Source organism: Vigna angularis, chromosome 10 (genome assembly GCF_016808095.1).
Source record: "Vigna angularis cultivar LongXiaoDou No.4 chromosome 10, ASM1680809v1, whole genome shotgun sequence".
Taxonomy (NCBI): Eukaryota; Viridiplantae; Streptophyta; class Magnoliopsida; order Fabales; family Fabaceae; genus Vigna; species Vigna angularis.
In genome coordinates, this window is record NC_068979.1 from 22,587,597 (window position 1) to 22,609,184 (window position 21,588).

The window sequence follows — 21,588 nt, forward strand, 5'->3', positions numbered from 1 at the left end:
ACTAATATACTCATACTCTTTCAAACACAACACGTACCCATTGTTCCTTATCCCAGTAGATTAAACATTGATGGAACACGAGTTTCTCAATACTAAATTGATCAATAAATGATGTGAAGAAGAGAAGGGAGGAGAGAGAGGAGTGGTGTTCGTCGGCAACGGTGGATGGGAGTTACACCGGCGCGAGCAGAGTCGAACCACGGAGGCACCAGTAGTGGCCGGATCAGAAGCAACGCTGGCGGTGGTGGAGTCAAGGTGATTACCAGCGTTGGCCATGTATATCTTTAACGGATCAGGGTCGTGCGAGAGGAAGAGAGGGAGGAGCAGCCGCTAGCGACGACCTTGACGGCAATCGGCGCCATCCTGAGTCTCGGTTTGCGGTGGCCGGCGTGGTTGGTTCGGCAAAGGGTATGGTGGGGTGTGCGGCAGGCGCCATTTTTCTTTGCTCTGGGGAAGGGTCTCTCCATTTTGGGTGAGAGCAAATGAAAGCAAATGAAGTGGTGGAGACAGAACCCTGCTGAAGAGACCTTGGGCCTTTTCTAAAAAGAGGGAGTTTAAATAAAATGAAAAGAACGTTTTTTGACACCCCTGGTTTCATGTTTCATACCCTTTTCTCTTTGAGCTTAAGCCCTTGCAATCAAAGTAAAGAAGGATTTGGACTCGACACGCATTTCAGGATGCACCTCCGTTTTCATATTTACACTCTTCACAGATACAAAGTTGGAGAAAAAGGACATTACCCAAACTAAGGGGGCTCCAATTTTACTCCGCACGCAACACTGGTTCTTATCTCTGTACCCCTATTTTTGTTGGTTGTTTTTGCTCTTATTTTCTTAGTTGGTTTTTATTGTCTGCAATTCCCCTTTGTATAGTTTCCTCACTCTTTTTGTTTTATTTATATCCATTGAACTTGTTTATTTCGATTTACATAAAAAAATACAAAATTAAAAATCAAAAATTACAAAAATACGTTTTAAAGGTTTAGGCACATGTGTGATCGCACGCATCGTCCTTGTGCCAAAAACCTTTTCTCTTTCTTCAAAAATACCAAAAATACGTTTTAAAGGTTTAGGCACATGTGTGATCGCACGCATCGTCCTTGTGCCAAAAATCTTTTCTCTTTCTTCAAAAAATACCAAAAATACGTTTTAAAGGTTTAGGCACATGTGTGATCGCACGCATCGTCCTTGTGCCAAAAATCTTTTCTCTTTCTTCAAAAAATACCAAAAAATATGTTTTAAAGGTTTAGGCACATGTGTGATCGCACGCATCGTCCTTGTGCCAAAAACCTTTTCTCTTTCTTCAAAATACCAAAAACACGTTTTAAAGGTTTAGGCACATGTGTGATCGCACGCATCGTCCTTGTGCCAAAAACCTTTTCCCTTTCTTCAAAAATACCAAAAAAAAATAATAAATATAAAAATCCTCAAAAAACTAAAAAACTTCTACTTTTCAAACTCAAACAATATCGCCTGCAGAACTACGTGATCCTTGATTCTCCATCAAAAGTGGAGATACGTAGGAGCAAGGCCAGTCCTTGTCAGGCTCATTCTCCCAAAAATCCAAATTTATCCGAAACAATTTCTCAATCAATTTTCAAACAATTTTCCAAACAAATTTCTCAAACAGTTTCTAAACGAACTACGGAACCCTGATTTCTCATTCTGAATGAGAATACGTAGGAGCAAGGTCAATCCTTGTCGGGCCCAAAAAACTAAAAAAATATTGTTTGTTTCTTTAGAGTTTTAATTTCAAGGGAAAGTTAAACATTTTGAAAACCACATCATATTCGCATATTTAATTAAAGGTACTGCCTTAAGGCAGGCGTTGTAGGGTGCTAATACCTTCCCTACACGTAACCGACTCCCGAACCAAGAATCTGGTTCTAATAGACCATGCCTTATCATTTTATGGTTTTTCCGTAGTTTTCCAGAATAAACTATGGTGGCGACTCCAAATCTCTTTTCGAAACTCATTTTATTGGATCGTCGTCCCGTCGCGATTCCAGTTGCGACAGAAGGAAAGAAGAAAAACATGGTGTGCAAATTGAAGAAGAGCCTGTATGGCTTGAAACAAGCTCCAAGACAGTGGTATAGAAAGTTTGAAAACTTCATGCACAAGGAAGGTTTCCAGAAGTGCAATGCTAATCATTGTTGTTTCTTCAAGAAGTACAAGTCCAGCTATGTCATTTTGCTACTTTATGTTGATGACATGTTAGTAGCAGGATCAGATATAACAGACATCAGAAATTTGAAGATGCATTTGTCAAAAGAATTTGACATGAAGGACTTAGGCCCAGCAAAGAAGATTCTTGGAATGCAAATCACGAGAGATAAGCAAAAAAGAGTTTTGTAGTTATCTCAGGCAGAGTACATCAATCGTGTTTTGCAGAGATTTAACATGGACAAGGCCAAACCAGTCAGTACTCCTTTGGCCAGTCATTTTCGTCTATCCAAGGATCAGTCTCCTCAGACAAAAGAAGAAGAAGAGATTATGGCTAAGATTCCGTATGCTTCAGCCATTGGAAGTCTGATGTACGCAATGGTATGTGATGAATCAATATTTTACTCACTGCACTTAGCTTATTGTACCGAATTTAGTCAGGGAATTGTGCTTAATTGTCCAGTATTTTCCCGTTTTTCATAATTGTGATTAATTTGATCGGAAATTTTTATTTTAATTAATATTGAATCATCTGAGCTAATTATTCGCATTAGTAATTGCAAGGAAAATTTTGGAAATAATTTTGGACATTTAGAAGGTTGCCAAATAATTACTCTCCATTAAAAAGTATGTACAATGAGGACATTATGGTCATTTTACCCTTTGAAAGGGGTGCTGCATTATTGAAAAAGAGTTACATCCAGCAAAGTGAAAAGATGCTTGAAGGAGATATGCAAGTTGCACACGGAAATCACTCCACACTTAAGCAACTTTTGACTTGAACTTTTAATGGTTTTGGGAGGCACTCACGGCCACGAGATGCGTCCAGAGGTGCTATTACGGGATGCATTCAAATTGGAGCATCTGGAAGCAGCTTGAGAGGTGCAATATCTTCGTCCAGCAGTAGCAACCAGCAGAGAGAGAAGCGTTCCAGCTTGGGAGCAGAAGGTGTGAAGCGGTGCAGCAACTTCCATCCATGCAAGCTTTCCAAGAGCTTCTAGGCAGCACCACCACCAGCGGAAGATGGAGTGGTGTTCTCGGACAGCTGCAGCAGCACCAGAAACCTTGGCAGCAGGTTGGAGAAAGCTTGGAGCAGCCACCACGTTGAAGGAAGAAAGCTCATGGTTTTCTCTATGTTTTGGCTGCAACTTACGTAAAGAAGGAAGAAGGAAGTGGACGGCCCACATGGAAAAGAAGTAACCCATCCACCACTTAGGAAATAGAAACATATTCATGGAGAACATTTGGAGAGCTGCACCGTAAAGGAAATGGGAAGCACGGTGATTGAGGGCTGCTGCTGTCACAACCAGGAGGTCTCACGTCTAGGAGGAGATTTCACGGCTGCACTTTGGAAGAACTAGCTGCTGTTTTTATTTTTTAGAGAAGCTTGGGAGCTGGTGAAGAAAGCATCACGGTCCAGCAAGTTTTGAGGATGTCAAACACCTTGGTCCAGCACCAACATTTCACCCACACAGCAACAACTCACAATCAAGCAAGCAAAAGGAGAAATTTACAAGAGTGCTTGTCATGGTTTGGTTGGAGAGATGCACGGTGATTGGAGTCAAGGGACCACCATGGTATTTGATGATGGAGAATGAGCAGCCATCTTGAGAAAAGAAAGAAATTCATTGGCTGGGAGAAATAGGTACAGGGACGTGTGGAAGGAAAGTAGTTAAGATTTTGGAGATTTGTCTGAAAAATGAAGAAGTTGACTAAATGGGAGTAGGTGTCACGTCCAACAATAAAAAAATAGCAGTGGGCATTCTCTTTCTTTAGAAATCAAGCACGGTGGTGGGTCATTCAATAACAAAATATGGTGTGTGCTCCAGCCACCAAGTAAAAGAAATATTATCATTATTTGGAAGAAAATTGCACTAAGGAAGTGACACAGACGGCACTTACTGCAAGATAAAAAGAGAGGGGCTGGTTCTAAGTAGAGGGAAGAACCGTGACGTTCCAGTAGAGTAGAGAGCTGTGTAGAGCAGATAGAGGTCTTGGGAATAAGCTGGAAAATCCAGCAAGAGGGGCTGGAACGTGAGTGAACAACTGGCATACTGCAGAATGGAAGGATACGGTTGAATGATGTGGTGTACACACAAGGTTCCAGTTTTATTTTTTTTTTGTTTGCTGTAATCAATTTCAGTTTGATTTAATTTTCTGAACTTTAAGTCTATTATTGTTTTATTGTGATTCTGTAATTTAATTTCTACTGTTGTATTTTAATTGTGTTGTAATTTAATTTCTGTTGTAATTAAATATGTGAATTATGTTTTCTACAAATTAATTTCTTTTGTCTTTGCTGTTAATTATTTCACTTTGAATTATTTACTGTAATTTGGTTTTCTATATTTTGGTGCAGTAATTCTGTTTCTGTTTTCATATTTTAAAATTTACTGTTTTACGTATTTTACTGTATTTCTGAATTTCATTTTTACTGTTTCTGTATTTTTGTTATTTGGATTCTGCAATTCTGTATTTATTGTTATTAATTACTGTTGTAATTTTATTTTCTAAAATTTACTGTTTTACTGTTTTACTGTTTTGACTATTTTCTGTATTTTTGTTTTCTGTATTTTCATTTTCTGTACTGCAGTTTTTCTATTTCAGATTTACTGTTTTTGTTGTAAAAATTTACTGCTGAAATTTATTTTCTATTTCTACTATTTTCTGTATTTACTATGTACTGTATTTTCGTTTTCTGTATTTTAGTTTTCTGTTCCAGATTTATTTTTTACTGTTTTACCTTGCTGTATAATCGTTTTTACTGTAGCAATTTCGTTTTTACTGTTTTAAGTTTTATTTTTACGGTTTGTTTTTACTCATGCTTTTATTTTGCGTTTAATGTTTTATGTTTTCTGTATGTTTAATTTTCCCGTGTTTTAATTTCAAATCTTGATGAATTTTACGTTTTCTATTTTTACCGTCTTTTACCACTCAGTTTTTACAGTCTTTAAAATTTATTTCAGTGTTTTTAATTCTGCTTTATTAAATTTCAGTTTTAATTTAATTTTCCCGTACCAAAAACCTAATTTTTATAACACCCCCACTTCGTGTTTGATCCGAAACTGAACCACATTTGGTACTTGAGAGACGACCTAGGAGTCACATCCTAGCTATACTGCATTATTTATATCTGCAATCAAATTTGTATGACCGCGACAGTCGTATCAGTATGCACAAGGCCAGACATTGGCTATGCAGTGGGAGTTGTAAGCAGGTTTATGTCAAATCCAGGTAAAGCTCACTGGGAAGCTGTGAAATGGATTTTGCGATATCTACAAGAAACTAAGGAGAAGTGTTTGTGCTTTAGTAAAGGTGAACTAAAAGTACAAGGTTACGTAGATGCAGACTTTGCTGGAGAAATTGATTATCGAAGAAGTACCACTGGCTACATATTTACTGTTGGAACTACAGCTGTTAGTTGGATGTCACAAATACAAAAGATCGTTGCTATATCCACTACAGAGGCTGAATATGTAGCAGTAACAGAAGCTAGCAAAGAATTGATATGGCTTCAAGGATTGTTGACAGAGTTGGGATTCATCCAGGAAATGACTGTTTTGCACAGTGATAGTCAAAGTGCAATACATCTGGCTAAGAATTCAACTTTTCACTCCAGAACGAAGCATATTGATCTCCGTTATCACTTCATCAGATCTCTGCTTGAGGATGAAGTACTAACGTTGAGGAAGATACTAGGAAGTAAGAACCCAGCGGATATGTTGACAAAGGTTGTCACAACAGAAAAATTGAGGCTTTGCAGTACCTCAATTGCCCTTCAAGAATAACTGATGATGAAGGCAATTACACTATGTGGTAATCAAACTCCAAGTGGGAGAATTGTTAGTTTTTTTGTGTAGTTTGATTAAGTTTTTGTAGTGTGTTTTTAGTCCCACATTGTTTAGTATTGTGAGATGGTGTTCTTCACTTTGCTATATAAGAAAACTTATATAAGGTTTACAAATGCACCAAAACAAATACTTCTTAGTGTTGTTTATTTCTCTCTTCTCTCCTTTATTACCCTTGTTCCCAACAGAAACGTCCAAACATAAGGGCTACTAGCTTCAAGGATAAAACTTTGGTCCTTCCCTTAATGATAAAGAAGGAAAATAATAGGGAAAGCAGAGGGGAGAATTTGAGGTTGAGATAGGAGAAGTGAGATTGCAGGGTAGAGATGTTTGGGATGAATTCTGTGAGATCTGGCAGGAACTATCTTAGACCATGTAGATGAGTAGAAACTGCCGAGTTTCGTAGAGGAGAACCAAGGGTATAAGGTAGGGGAACTAATCTTTGTTTGGAATGTATGATTACCTTATGATGTTCGATCATGTTTATGGTAGCTTCACTCATTTAAACTGTCATTGTATATTATCTATGACATATTTGGGAAAGCTTGGCATGAATTATTGTCGTAGATATGTTTGTTGTATATGGTATAAGCTTGAGTTTGGATGTCAACATTACTTGAACTTCACATCCTAGTTAAAGTGAGAGTATGTTTGTTGTTTAAATTTTTAGCCATGTTATACTGAACATCCAAAGGAGAATAAAGGAATTAAAGGAAAAATACTACTTTTGTGTTGTGTGAAGATTTGACCATACCGCTTTGTTTCTAAATGAAAATAAAATCAATGCCATGATTCTCGGTTTTTCTTTTCTTATTAGTTATTTTACATTACTTTTTACTATATGATTGTACCGTGGGAATCTTTTACCAAAAGCTGCATATTGCAATTTTTTTTAATCTTATTTTAATGTTTCCATTTATTTGTTATATCACATTTTTGAATTGTTGTAACCTAAAAATCTATTCTAAAAATCTATTTGGGACACATTGTAGCCTTAGTCTTGCATATTCTCGAAAGGGTCGTTTAGTTTGGTATTAGATGGACCCTATATCATGGACTCAAAACCTGCATACACCCAATGATTATTTTAATGACATCTTGCTAGCTGTCAAAATAAGTTAGAACCTGCGGGTCAATCCGACCCACCACGAGTTTGAATCGGATTGGGTTTGAAAAAAATGAATTTTTTTTATACGGATCAATTTTGAACTTTGTTCACTTAGAGTCTGGCTCACCTGGGTTGAACCCATGGTGAGTCGGGTTGGCTCATCAACCCACCTAATTTAATTTAATTATTTATTATTTTATGTTTTAATATTATTAGGTAACAGTTTTTTTTATTGTATTGTAAATGAGAATAAAGAAAAAGATGTAAAATATTATAAATTTATCCATTCAAGATTCTAATCTTATAAATAGATAGGAGACACAATAATTATCAATCTTATAAACTTATTTATTCATTTTTTGGGTTTGCTTTTGGATTACATTTGAGTTGCATGTTAATTTTTTTATTTTAAATTGTCTTTGAAATTTAACATCATTTTAGAGTGAAATTATTTAATTTTGAATTACAAAAAAATTGTAATTTTTTTGGATTTAGAAAAGAAAAACTTGTAATTAAGTGAGTCAGTGAGCCGACCTGTTTAACCCACCAACCCGTGGTGAGTCAGGCCGGGTTTTAATTTTTTCGACTCGCTAATAAATGAACTGGGTTGGATTGGCTCACTAAGTGACTAACCCGTGGTGGGCCGGGGCAGGTTGGGCCGAGTGAAAAATGAATAAAAACATTGTAAAGTTGATATTTAAACATGATAAATTAATTAAAGTTGTTGTGGTACATTGAACTTAATTATTATCTTTGTTGGATGTTGTATGTGATATATGATTTGTGTATATGCTGTAAATGTTATTTTAGCTCTACTTGTTCGTGTTTATCTATTAGTGCGATGATCGTATAATATATGTTATACGGGAGCTCAGATAGAAATGAAGATGAATTTTGAGTAGCTAATGGACAAGAGAGGAAAGATATGATGGAAATTTTATTTTAATGTTCTAGAAATTATTAGAATAATGTATAAGTTGTAATAAACATTTATTTATTTAATTGAGATATGGACAATTATGTTTGAAGTTATAATAAATTAGGTTTCTTTAAAATTCTGAAACTTTATCTTTGGTACACAACCAATTCATCTTTGAAAATTCTTTAGTATTTACAATTTATTTAAAATGTAATAAGTTTTCTTTTAATAAATTTTTAATTTTGTGATACTTTTATGATATCCAAACTCGGGTTGTTACATTCGACACTTGTTGACTTAGTTCAAGCATCAGCCCTAAACTTAGCTCGAGCATCGGTCTCGGTCGACTCAACTCAACTATTGTCCTAGGCTGACTCGACTTGACATTCAGTTAGGACCAACTAGGTGCAACCTTCGGTTTTGGCCAACTAGGGCTCAACCTTTGGCTTAGGCCTATTTGGCTCAACCTTTGGTCCAAGATGACTAGGCTCGAACTTTGACTCGGGCTTGCTTAGCTCTGTCTTCAGTCAACGCTAACTCAGCTCAAGTTCGACCCGGACAAACTTGGCTTGTCCATAGGCTCAGACTGACCATTGGTCTGGACCAACTCGAATTGACCATCAACCTAGACCAACTCAACTCAATCTTTACTCCATGCCTACTCAGCTCAACCTTGAATCTGAACCGACCCGTCTTGGTCATCATTTTAAACAGATTTAGCTTTACCATCAGTCTAGGCATACTTGACTCATTCTTCATGAATTGAGTGATAGTGTAGTAAAAAGTTGTGAAATTCAAAACTTTTTATGATATATGAAATTCTTCAATTTTATTAATTAAAGATATCTTTCAAAAATCTTCAATTTTTTTGAATTTCTTTCTAATTACTTTATTCAAGTAATTTTAAGGCAAAGAATTTTAAATTCTTGAAAGAATTACCTTTCTATATTATCTCACCCAAGCACAACATTTGATATTGTTAATGCATACCAAAAGCTATTATTTCTAGTCTAGAAAAAATTAATTTATATATATATATATATATATATATATATATATATATATATATTTGTTTGAGGTGAAATGAAGATACCTATGGAGATGGGTGTCCATTGCAAGCACAATCTAATTTCTTGTATAAGTAGAATCCTCAAGAAACACCACTGGAATCAATATTTATGGACCAGGGTTCAAACGAACAATTGGTCATATTTTTCTAAATTAAACAAAAAAAAATAGCATAACCATAAAACGCAGAATACAACCTGCGACAGCATATAGTTTACCCTAAAATATCTCCCCCGTTTCTTGTTTCAGTAAACTTCATAAAAACTGAAAAAAAAAATCATAAGATGATAAAAAATATTAGAAAAAAATCTTAAGAATAATTCAAATTAAAACTTCCATTTTCTTTTTGAAATATTTATGAAGTTGTTAACTGAAATCGAAATTAAGTATAAGAAACCTACCGTGGCAGGTTGATTTATTGAGAGTAATCGTAATTGTAGTCATCAGGGCTTCCTATTGGCTTATACGTTTGGTTTACGTAACCATCGCGTGGTGACATGCGAAGGGCATAATTTGTATGAAGCTCCCAAATGCATCCTTTCTCGCAATAAGAACCACTTCGAAACCCTAAAAACTGACCAATTTCTGTCCTCCCTTGTGTTAACAAACAATTGTATCTTATGGTGGTGAGAAGCTTTAGTTGAACGTCGAACGTGAATGGCTTTGTGCTAGAGGAATCCAATAGCCCTCTCTTAATGTCATTCTCGCTCGATATGCATTTGATGTTCACAACCTCTCCTTCTATTTTCGACGTAATATTCACTGTAAGTTTCGGATGAAGCAATTCACCCCACATGGAATTCGAGGCTTCGGAAGAGGCTGCAAAAGCGAACATCAAAAGCCAGACAATGAAAAGGGCTTCTCCACCACCGTAAGGAACAGCCATTGATTGTTAATTACGGGGAGGTGATGCTTTTGCTATTTTCTCATGTGTTTCAGCATCGTGTGTATATATATATATATATATATATATATATATATATATATATATATATATATATATATATATATATATATATATATATATTTACGCACACATTTTGCTGTTACGTCTAATTGAGGGGAACGAAACATTGGAAGTTGTTAATGCTATGTTGCTAATTAACCATATATATGTGGTTTCATAATTTCCGTCAATTGGCACACGTTTTAGAGCCATAACAAGTAATTTTGGTCGGTTCTTCGTACCACTTGATAGAAATACTAATTTATGATTTGGTTATCGAAAGGCAAGTTTTAGAAAAAACTCAACAAATTTTATCTGTGTTACGTAATTCTTTGTATGTTTATATCTACTGTAAAATATTATAAGATTTAAATTGTATATATAATTTAAATATGAGATATATATATATATATATATATATATATATATATATAAATATATCATGTTAATAAAACTAACAATAAAACTAACAAAATTAACTTAAATAAAATAAATTAATTTACTAAACGTTTAATTTAAAAGAAAAAAATTATTGGATATTTAAAACAAAAGACAGTTATATTTAAGCTGTCCTTAGATTATAATCAATGGTAATACCTCACGGCCTCTCAATAATAAATATATATTTTTGACTGATGTGTTCATCTTGGTTTGAGTGTAGAGATTTATTGGAAGCTCCCAAAGTGGTATGAATTCTTTGGAGTCACGAGTACATGGTCTAGAGATGGCCCTGGATGAAATTTCATATGATTTGGCAGTTTCAAGCGGGAGGTTTTCCTATACTGATGTCACAGATGACACCTGTTGCAAGCTACCTGGTACTGACTTTTTGAGTTCTAAATTTTGGAAGAAAACAGAAGGTCGGTATACCACATCAAAGTTCTCTTTAGGAAACATAGCATCAACAAATGGTGTGCATAATGGAACAACCAATAGAGATGGAGGTAAAGAAATATTAACTCCAAATAACAGTAGATTGAAACACGGCAAGGATATAATTGAATATGTAAAACATAACTTATGATATTCATTCTCTGCTTCTTGTTCAGGTCATCTGTATAGAGAACAGAAGATGAACTCCCGAAAGTCAATTTTGTTCTTGCTTGTTCTCCAAAGTTATCCCTATAGAGGCTGACTCAGCAGCATGTGGATTCGGATGTAATATAAGAGCAGGAGTATTAGTAGTGTGTAGTTTAAACGAAGAAATCTGATCTTGGTATCTATCAGAAAAAACTGTAGGCCTTTGGCCACCCTCATTTAGAAACAGGATATAAGAATATTAAGGATAAATGTATTGCACAATCTCCCACTCCGTCCATGCTGTAACGTTGAAGATGAATCTAAGTGTCCTTAGTGTTTGGGAGCATTTCAATTTTGGCATGCTTTTGGTATGAGCAGTGTGAAATCTCTTCATAACTCTTGGATATCATGTCTGAGGCATGCAAGAAATATAAGGTTTCACAGTGTAATGTGAGCCTGGACTCTTTCTCGTTGTGTAGTATTTCGAAGGTTTACGAGGATGATGAAGGCAAAGCTGGTCCTCGGCTTCTGTGGTAGATATTGTGGCAAATGACAGAGATGAATGTATTATAATTAAGTGTTTTTGATAGAGATGAAAGTGGAAAATGTTTTTTTAACATTTTTTTTTTTGACAATTTTATTATAATGACTTACGTGATAGATTCTGATTAGTCCGTTTTACATATACAATAATGACACATCATGATTTATTATGAAAAAAATATTAAAAAAAGTGGTCATGAAAGTAACAGGGTTCGAATGGACTTATGTCACAGCCTTTACTCTTCACTTTTCATATTACACACAATCTGACATATTTGGTTCCATTCTATAATTTCAATGTCATTTTTTAAATCCGGTATTCCAAATCCAATATTCTTTTTTTATTTATTTCAAAAGTAAGTAAATACTTCTTCCAGATTTTAAAATTCAATATTCATTTCATTAATTTTTTTTAATTTTTGTTTTTATTTTTTTAATGTATTTTACTTGTTTTAATAAAAAATATATTAAAATATTAAAAAAATATTAACATATATTAAATTTTATTAAAATAATTAAAATATTTAATAATTTTTATTTAAATTTTTATTAAATTAAAATTAATCCAAATAAAATAAATTTCATTTTTATGTTAATTCAAATGAATATTTAAAAGAAAAATTATACTAATTAAATATTCTAATAAAAATATTCTAATTAAATTAAAATATTTTAATTTTGTTTTTCTTTCTGCACCCTCATGATTCTTAAAATGATTACTTTTCTCTCGGCAAAGGCCCATTACTAGTTTAGCAATCTTCTGAAAAAAAGAATTCAAGATTTTCTGAACAAAATTTTAAAAATAACAGTCTACAAAAAACTTTCTGGAACAAATAAAATGTAACTTTTCGAAATATATGAAATACATTTTGGAGCAGAATGTCTGAAATGAAATTTTGAAAAACAAAAGCTTTTTAAAACTTCCAACCAAACCCACTATTTTACACACTCGCCCTTTCTTCTTCTTTTTCTTTCTTGACATATAGTATTTTAATGCTTTTGCTTGTAGTATTGTGGTGCAGTTAGAAAGAAAAGGCCAATCTCTATTTCGTGCCCATCTGAAACACAAAAACTACAAGGAAAAAATTGCCAATATATCCTCAAAAAAATATAAAATCATTAATCATATCTCTCTCTTAAAAAAAAAGGCAAAGAAAGAATATAAAATGACACTTCTTATCTTTATAAAATGATAATTTCTCTAAACGCTGTAAAAATGGGTTGTGACCCGCGAGCCAACTCGGCTCACGCGTTTGAGCCAGGTTGAATTTGAAAAAATTGTAATTTTTTTATGCGAGTTAGTTTTCAACTCGGTTCATCTGAGTTAAACCCGTGGTGAGTCGGGTTAAATCACCAACTCAGCTAATTTAATTTAATTATTTATTATTTTGTGTTTCAATATTATTAGTTAGCATTTTTTTATTATATTGTAAATGAGGATAAAAAAAAGATGTTTCAAGAGAGAAAAATATTATAAATTTATCTATTCAAGACTCAAATATTATAAATTGAGGAGTGATACAAAAATTATTAATATTAAAAATTTATTTATTCGCCTTTTGTGCTTGTTTTTGGATTACGCTTGGATTGTATAATATTTTTTTTATTTTGAATTGTATTTGGAGTTTAACATCATTTTAGAGTGAAATTTAATTAGATTTGAATTAAAAAAATTATATCTTTTTTTATTTAAAAAAAACTTACAATTAAGTGAGTCAGTAAGCCAACCCTTTTAACCCACCAAGGGATTCAAATTTTTTCAGCTCGCTAATAAGTGAGCCGGATTGGGTTAGCTCACTAAGTGACCAACCCGTGGTGGTAGGTCGAGTCGAATTACCCATTTTGACAGCTCTAATTTCTCTATTAGTTAACATCATTTATCCAATTTCTAAATTATTAAATATTAGAAAGGAGAATTCACTTTCAAATTCCGTTACGAATAAGTTTTAAATTCCATATACTTGTTTTTTTTTCTCCTTTGGATATATGAACATTCTTGACAAACATATCCTATCGTTTTATTCAGAATAAAGCAAGAAGGTTGACATCGAAAAGAGTTACCAAAAACGAAAAGAATAAAGAAAGCAAAGCAGATAGTGTTGTTAGACGTAGGAGTCGGAGAAAAAGCTCACAAAAAACAAAGTAGATATGTTATCCTAACTCGTATGGTTGAAGCAGGAAAGTACTTTCTTTCAACATTTCATATTCCTAATTGTTGTTCTCTATCATTTTCATTTCATGTTATTGATTTGAAAGGGGACTCAATGGCCACCTTTCACTTTGCAAATTCCAATTGATTTGTAGTGAGAGAGATGTTTGTCCAATCCCACTTTGATTTTCATCACCTTCCCCAGTTAGCAGATGAACTTGCATCAAGTACTTCATTCATTCTTGAAGGGTAATGGTTACAACTTGGACCACCAGGATCTCAAAATTATATCTCAAAGGCACAAGCAAGAGTTTTTGTCTATGAGTTCATTGTTATTGTTTTGAATAATATAATAAGAATTTCTGATTTTGTGGATTTCCCCACTTATTTCCCATTCCAAATATGAGAAAGATACAATGAAAAAAAATAATAGCGATCCATTCCTTCATTCTAAAAATTGTTCAAAGTTTCTACTTTAGATTTTTTTTATATATAATTTCAATTATATTGGTACAAAATATTTACTTGTTTCATCAATTATTGATTTCCATTAAAGAATCTTCGTTTATGAAAGTTAGAACTTGTTTTAAAGAACTTGTTTTAAAGAATTGATTGAACCCTTTTTTCTAATATATTAATATATATGTATCTTCATATTTATTAAATATAAGATGAATTTATATTATATAGATTTTCTTTTATCATTTCATTTTATAGGTTTGAGTTAGACTTAAGAGTATTTAGGGGTGGCAAAACAGAACAACCTAACCCATTTAAGTTTGTCCCTCAAAAATGGACAGAGTTGGGCTGGTCTGCCAATTGAAAACGGATTGAACTTTATAACCTGGTTTGTTGTTGAACTGCCAAACTGGCACACCTATTTTTTCTTTCTGTCATTGAAAGTCTAATATCACATGAAGATGAACTGAAATTTTTTTATTTTTATATGAAAACGGGTTGATTACGGGCTACTATGCTTATTCCGGACTAAAAGGGTTGTAATTTAGGATGTTTCATATCTTGACCGAGTTGTATCAGATCTCAGCTGAGTTGTATTAGACCTTGACCGAGTTATATTGGATCCTTACTGGACTGTCGAGTTCCAATTTTTTCAGTGAAGTCATGCTAGTAGGCTGGCTCAACTAACTCGTGGGGCTAACGAGTTGGGTTGGCGGACTTGACAATCAAGCCCCTTAGTTAAAAATGTTGTCCTATCTTGTTTTGGTTTGACTCTTTTTTTTATTCCTAATAATATTAAAATCATCTAAAATTTATTTTAACGAAATTTGTTATTTAGTAGGTCTATCATAACACTTCTTATATACTCTTATAACTTTCTATTCATACTTGTTCTCATGATTTATATAAAAAGTGTATTAAAAATCTCACATCAAATAAAAATAATAAATAAATATCTATATTATAAGTTATTAAAAAAAATATAAATTTTACTTGTGTACTTCTATAATTGGTAGAGATATTTATAAGTTATTAAAAAAAATATAAATTTTACTTGTGTACTTCTATAATTGGTAGAAAAGAAAAAATAAATAATGCGAAAACGAATAATTACAAAAGCAGTTAAGAAATGTAATTGAATATTATTGTTTGACTATGCTTACTGGTCGGTCAAATAAGGATTGGTCAATTTTGGTTAGAAGGAATTCGTATAAAAATTAAATTTTAAAGACGCAGAAGTTGAAGGTGGATAAATACAAAACGATAGAAAGGATAAGAAAGAGTTTGTTTCATTATCTCCAAGAAAAAGAAAATAAGAAAATGATGAAACCGTATAAAAGTTGAACTTGTGTGCTTAGAAAAGTCAGAAACACAAAAAAGAACATACATCTAACAAGTTAGCTCTATCTTCACCCCCACCTTATAAATTGTCTTATTCACTCTTCCATTTCAACTTTGACATTAAGTTGTTCATAAAGAATATATTTCTGATTTTTTTTTTCAAATTATAGTTATACTTCTTTTATTTTTTATTATTACAATGGTTTTTAAATCAGTGCTAGCGTAAATTTAATGTTTTTAAAATTTAAAAGAATGAATACATAAATAAAAGGTGTCGATGCTATATCTCAAAAGCAAATATTTGTGTGAAGTTTTTAAAGAACTAAAATTCAATGATATTCTAAAAACATAATAGGGATGTAAGTGTAATTTATTTGAAGGATTAACTTTTAATATTATCATTTAATGGTAGCTAAAAATAAATTTGACTATTTCACAAAAAGTTTAGTGGCCATGATCGATTTGGATACTGTTCATAAGCATGATACAATTTCTTTTCTGGGATACTATTCATAACACACACACGCGCGCACACACTTACTATGCGCACACACTTACTACGCACACTTACTCAGAATAACTTATCACTTGATATGAAACTTTTGACGATAATAGATAAACTTTGAATATTATTTGCAAAATAATAAGTCGAACAGTTTGTGAATTTCTTTTTTTAATAAGGTAATTGATGATATTGTTATTAATGTTATAGTTGTCTTATTCTCTGCTCTCTTGATTATGACTCTTTGCAATTCATTCATATGTGTCCTTTTCTTTCTACACTGCTAGCTAGAGAATCTTGTAGAAATTGTGTTATTGAGTTTTCCCCTTTTGTGATGAATCTCATACTTATTTTTTTAAGTGAAGAGTGAAAAATTAGCAATAATTCCTTTTGTTACTTCCAAGCACCTATCTCCTTTTCAAACACACTCAACCTTTGGTTGCTGAAACCAACAAAGTAAAAAGAAAATGCTATCTAACTCAAAAAAACAAAAAAGCAAAAGTTTAATTAAAGTGGATCTCTCCCAGAATTTTCTACCACCAAACACATATTGCTTCCACTTTCTTCCTTCGTGTGTGAGTAAAATTTGTATAAATATTTTTAAAAGAAAAAAAAATTAAAAAAAAAATTATCGTGTGGTTTATGTAAAAACAATTCATATAACTTCTTTTAATCTATATGAAATTATCAAGTTTTCATGTACATGAAAATAAAAAGAGTTATAAGATTTCCTTAATAATAAAGTTGGAATGAAAGATGAAAGAAGTTGTGAATTTAATCTTTTTATTACCATTTAAAAATTATAAAATTGATTTAATATATTTAGAAAAAGAATGAGAACTTGTAGATTTAACTTATTTTATTAATAAAATATTAACAATTAATATTAATATTTATTGAAACAAATATATATATAAATCTGAATTCACTAATTGCATTAATAACTATGCAATTTAAATTTGAAGTTACGTGACCAAAGTTTTCCTGTTGACAAAAAGGTGTATGTCCACCGAGAAAGCAGTATGTAATATATAATAATATATATAAATTTAAAGAATAAATATAGTCATAGCACATGGCCACAACATCACATTCCCATTTTTATATAATTTCTCTTTCTAAAGAAGAAACTTGAATAAGTAATAAAATAAAATAAAAACATTTTTTTATTGCTCATAATTGTGATATAAGTTGTAATTAATGATAGAATCTATTGGAGCACAACTCATTTATTTGGACATTACATGTTTGAAGAAGATAAGAGGAGCATACATACATCCAATTATTTCAATTACCATATTTCTTTTCCAACAAAGGGTTTTGGACAAAAACAAAAGTACTAAAAAATCATGATTTTTCATGTCATGATAATGGTAAGGCATTCACACTCTCAAAGTTGATAATAAAAATATATAATTTGGAAAAGAAATTGTGTTAAGTAATAATGGAGAAAGAGAAAATAATATACCATATGTTCCTTCTAGTTTAGTTAACGAGTTGCTTAAATTATCAATATATTAGTCAACTAAATGGTGTATATATAAATTAGTCTAAATTAACTTATCATTTAATTAAATTATATTTTTATTACAATAATTGAACAAATGAAATGAAATTTTGATCGAACTATCAATATTAACGAACTATACGAAATAATTTAAAACAAAATATTATTCTGATTAAAACAAGAATAATAGAATTTAAGTTATAATTAAATAGACAATAATACAAAATTTACTATAAAATTTATAAATAAAGATTAATTAATTATATATTTATTAATCTAACCTTCGTACCAAACTAACTTTTGACACAGAACATTAAACTATTGACCTTAAAAAATGTTATATTAATCATACTTACTAAATCAATTAATGTTTTTTTAAAATATACAAAATAATATTTTTTATGTCAAATATTTAAAACTAGTTATATGAAATGTAAACTTACATTGAATAAAATATTTTATATAAATTTACATGAAATTATATCATATCATATACTAGTCTATGTAAATTTGAAGTTTTGTTTTTAAACTTAATTAATTTTCAGTTAAACCTAAAATCTAATATACATAAAAAAAACTATTATAATAATTTTGTTCTGCATACATTAATATAAATGACAATATTATTCAACATGGCATAATCACAGAATAAAATATTTTAAACATAAAAATATAGAATATTTAAATTTAAAATTTTGATAATAAAAATATATATTTGATATAAGAAAGCACCATATAAATTTTCTCACAAACTAAAGAGTGAAAAAAATATCTCAAAAAAAAATTATCACTAAATAGAGCAATTCAAATGTTGCGGCTCATTTGTTTTAAGCATTTATTTTCGGGTTAAATATGTTTTTAGTCCCTTAACTTTCAGCGAAAATTGGAATTAGTCTCTCTTCAAAACTTTGGACTAATTTAGTCCCCAAATTTTAGAAATGTGTGAATTTAATCCTTTTAACCAAATTTTGTTAACTTTATTTGATGTTTCAAACACATTTCTCCGTGAAAATTGGAACAAAAATGTGTCAAACGATGTAAACAACTCAAATGCTCTCATGAAACACACTTGAAACATCAAATAAACCTAACAAAATTTAGTTAAAAGGACTAAATTCACACATTTCTAAAGTTTGGGGACTAAATTAGGCCAAAATTTTGAAGAGGGACTAATTCCAATTTTCGCTGAAAGTTAAGGGACCAAAAACATATTTAACCCTTTATTTTCTATACAAAGTAAAGCAGTAATGTAATTTAGGAAGAATTTATTGTTATAAACTAAATCATTTTTTTTAATTCTAATGAATAACGTAATTAAGTCTTGTATACATTCCTATTAAAGGCAAAATATAATCATATGCTGTATTGACACACCATACCACGTTTAATAAAAATATGTACAAATATGTAATATATAAATCAAAATTTATAATATATAAATAAATATGTCCAAATTCATAATATAAATCTTACAGAACAAACAGTTTTTGATGAAATTGAATTAAATTTAAAATTTATTTTTTAATAATTCCAACTAAAAAAATAAACTTAAAAAAAAAACTCAATGTAAAAAGACTTTTGACACCATTATTTCATATCAAAGCATTGCTGAAAATAAGTAAAAATGGAATGTTGAAAGACAGTTAAAAGTTGAATTTAGCATAAAACGATAATGTATGTATGCAGATGAAGTTAGGCAATACCAACATTATTACAAGCAGTGAGCATGCATTGGTGATCCAAATTTTTGACAGGAAAAATTGAGATTCTCTGATCTTTAGAGGCAAAACTTTGGCATTACTTGAGAAGAAGGCAAAGAATTTGGCAGAGGTTTCTGTCCATTCATGGAATCTCTCATTACTCTTTCTCTGATACCACAGTAGGAAAAGAAAATTGCTGATTCTTGGACAATGTACCAAGCAAATTACAAATACAAAGTTTCTCAATATCTAATTCTCCTTTCAATTTTCTCAATATATGAGATTTTCTGGATAACTTTTCATATCTAGCCTTAATTTTAATGTTTGAGAATTCTATTTACTGAAATTCAAATTTTGACTCATTTTCTGACATTTAATTTTTTTAATAATGGAATTTTGAATTCGAATAACGAAGAAAGAAGAATAGAATATAAAGATGTATATATATTGACGCCAGGAAGTAATAATTGGGTGGAAAGGACAAAAGCCACCTATTTTTATTCCATGGAACAAGTTGCTAATATTTTGAACCATAAAAGTCTACATGCCGAATTCCATTCTTTAAAAAGTTTTATATTCTATTCAAATAATAAGTTGTGTAGAGTCTAAGAAACGTGTTCTTCAACTTGGATATTTAATAAATTAATTTCACTTAAGTTTCTGAGACATTTTCTTAACTTACTTAATGAATAATGATTAATACGTTAGGAATTGAGTTATTCTCCCTTGTATGAAATTTTTAATAAATTGTGACAAAATAATAAATTAATATCCAGAAATTTATGAAGGAGCTAGTGTTACATATGCTAAATTATTCTTGATGAAAAAAATGTGCCTATCATTTTATAGGATTAAAATCACTTATTTATATTATTTTTTTTCGTCAATTAATACCATTAAGGGTAACCAATTTAATCTTTCACCAAATTCATAAAATATCCATGAGTGTTATTTGTACATGGTTTTTCTCTAATGAAGTTTGAGTTGTTAGGCAAACTCAGATTATGTTTTATGGAATTTAAATTATGCTGTGAATATTTTCAACCTTTTGATCCACTAATTCTGATTAAAGATTAAAAGTATTAAAAAGAAATAGTCAAAATATTATAGTAATTTAAAACTTATAATACTAAATAATATGTAATTAAATGATAGAGTAAAAGAATTCATCTAATTAATTTACTATAATATTCATAAAAGACTATCCTCAGTGGAAAAAAAAAACTAACAAAGCAGTTGGCAGTTTCATTTGGTCTTCAATTTCTTTCTCGTGGATTAGTCGTAAGCCATCGCATTGTTTGAATTGTCGTTAAAATTCCACAGAACATGCGTGCCTGTAAACAATATTTTAATGGATTTCTTTTTTCTGTACAGTTCATATTAATTAAGAATAGACACAAAAATTATTTAAATATAACTTCTTTCTCTAACTCTCTAATATACTTTTACCTCGTTTAACTTGATAAATTTAAGGCCAAAAATGTTTTAATCTTGGAAACATCTATAAAGCAAATTTTAATGAAACATTTTACTTTTCAAGACAAGTGAAAGTAAATTAGTTTTTTATATACTCTGACCATTTTATAAATATGATTATGCGGAAACTTTGAAAAATAATTCTATACACAGAATTTCGTTATTTTAAAATAAATTTAAGATACTTTTTGTAAATTGATAAAGGGAAACTGTTGACTGTAATTTTATCAAACTTAAAGCATGTTTTATTTTACAAAAAATGTAACACGGTCTTTTAACACATTTTGTACTGTTAACTAAAATTTAAAATCATAAAGACTTGTGAAACTTTTTATTTACGAACTTATGGTTTTCATAATTTCTAATTGTGAATAATAAAAAGTACACGAAAAGTGTTTTACTTATTGGAGCCTTTGGCTATGTTTTTGCAAAATAACTGAAACCTGAGAAATTAACTGATAACAGATATAATAAATTACATATATTTGGCAAAACTATTAGTTAAGGTGATGTACAAATGTAAATAATAATATTAGACATTTATATGCTGTTTTCATATAAACTTTTATTTGTCATCTTAATTTTATAAATAAATTTATTTTAATTATATATTTTTCATATGGTTTATTTATTACTAATCTTATACTTTATCAGATATAAATAAATTAAAATAATGTATTTATAAATAGACTTAAAATATTTTAAAAATAATAATATTCAAAAGATAGTTAAAATGATAAAAAAATCTTTTATGTATACGTAATGATAATCATAAACTTATTTTCTATTATTGCTAATATTTTACTGAGTAAATGACTAAAAACGTTTTTTTTCTGATA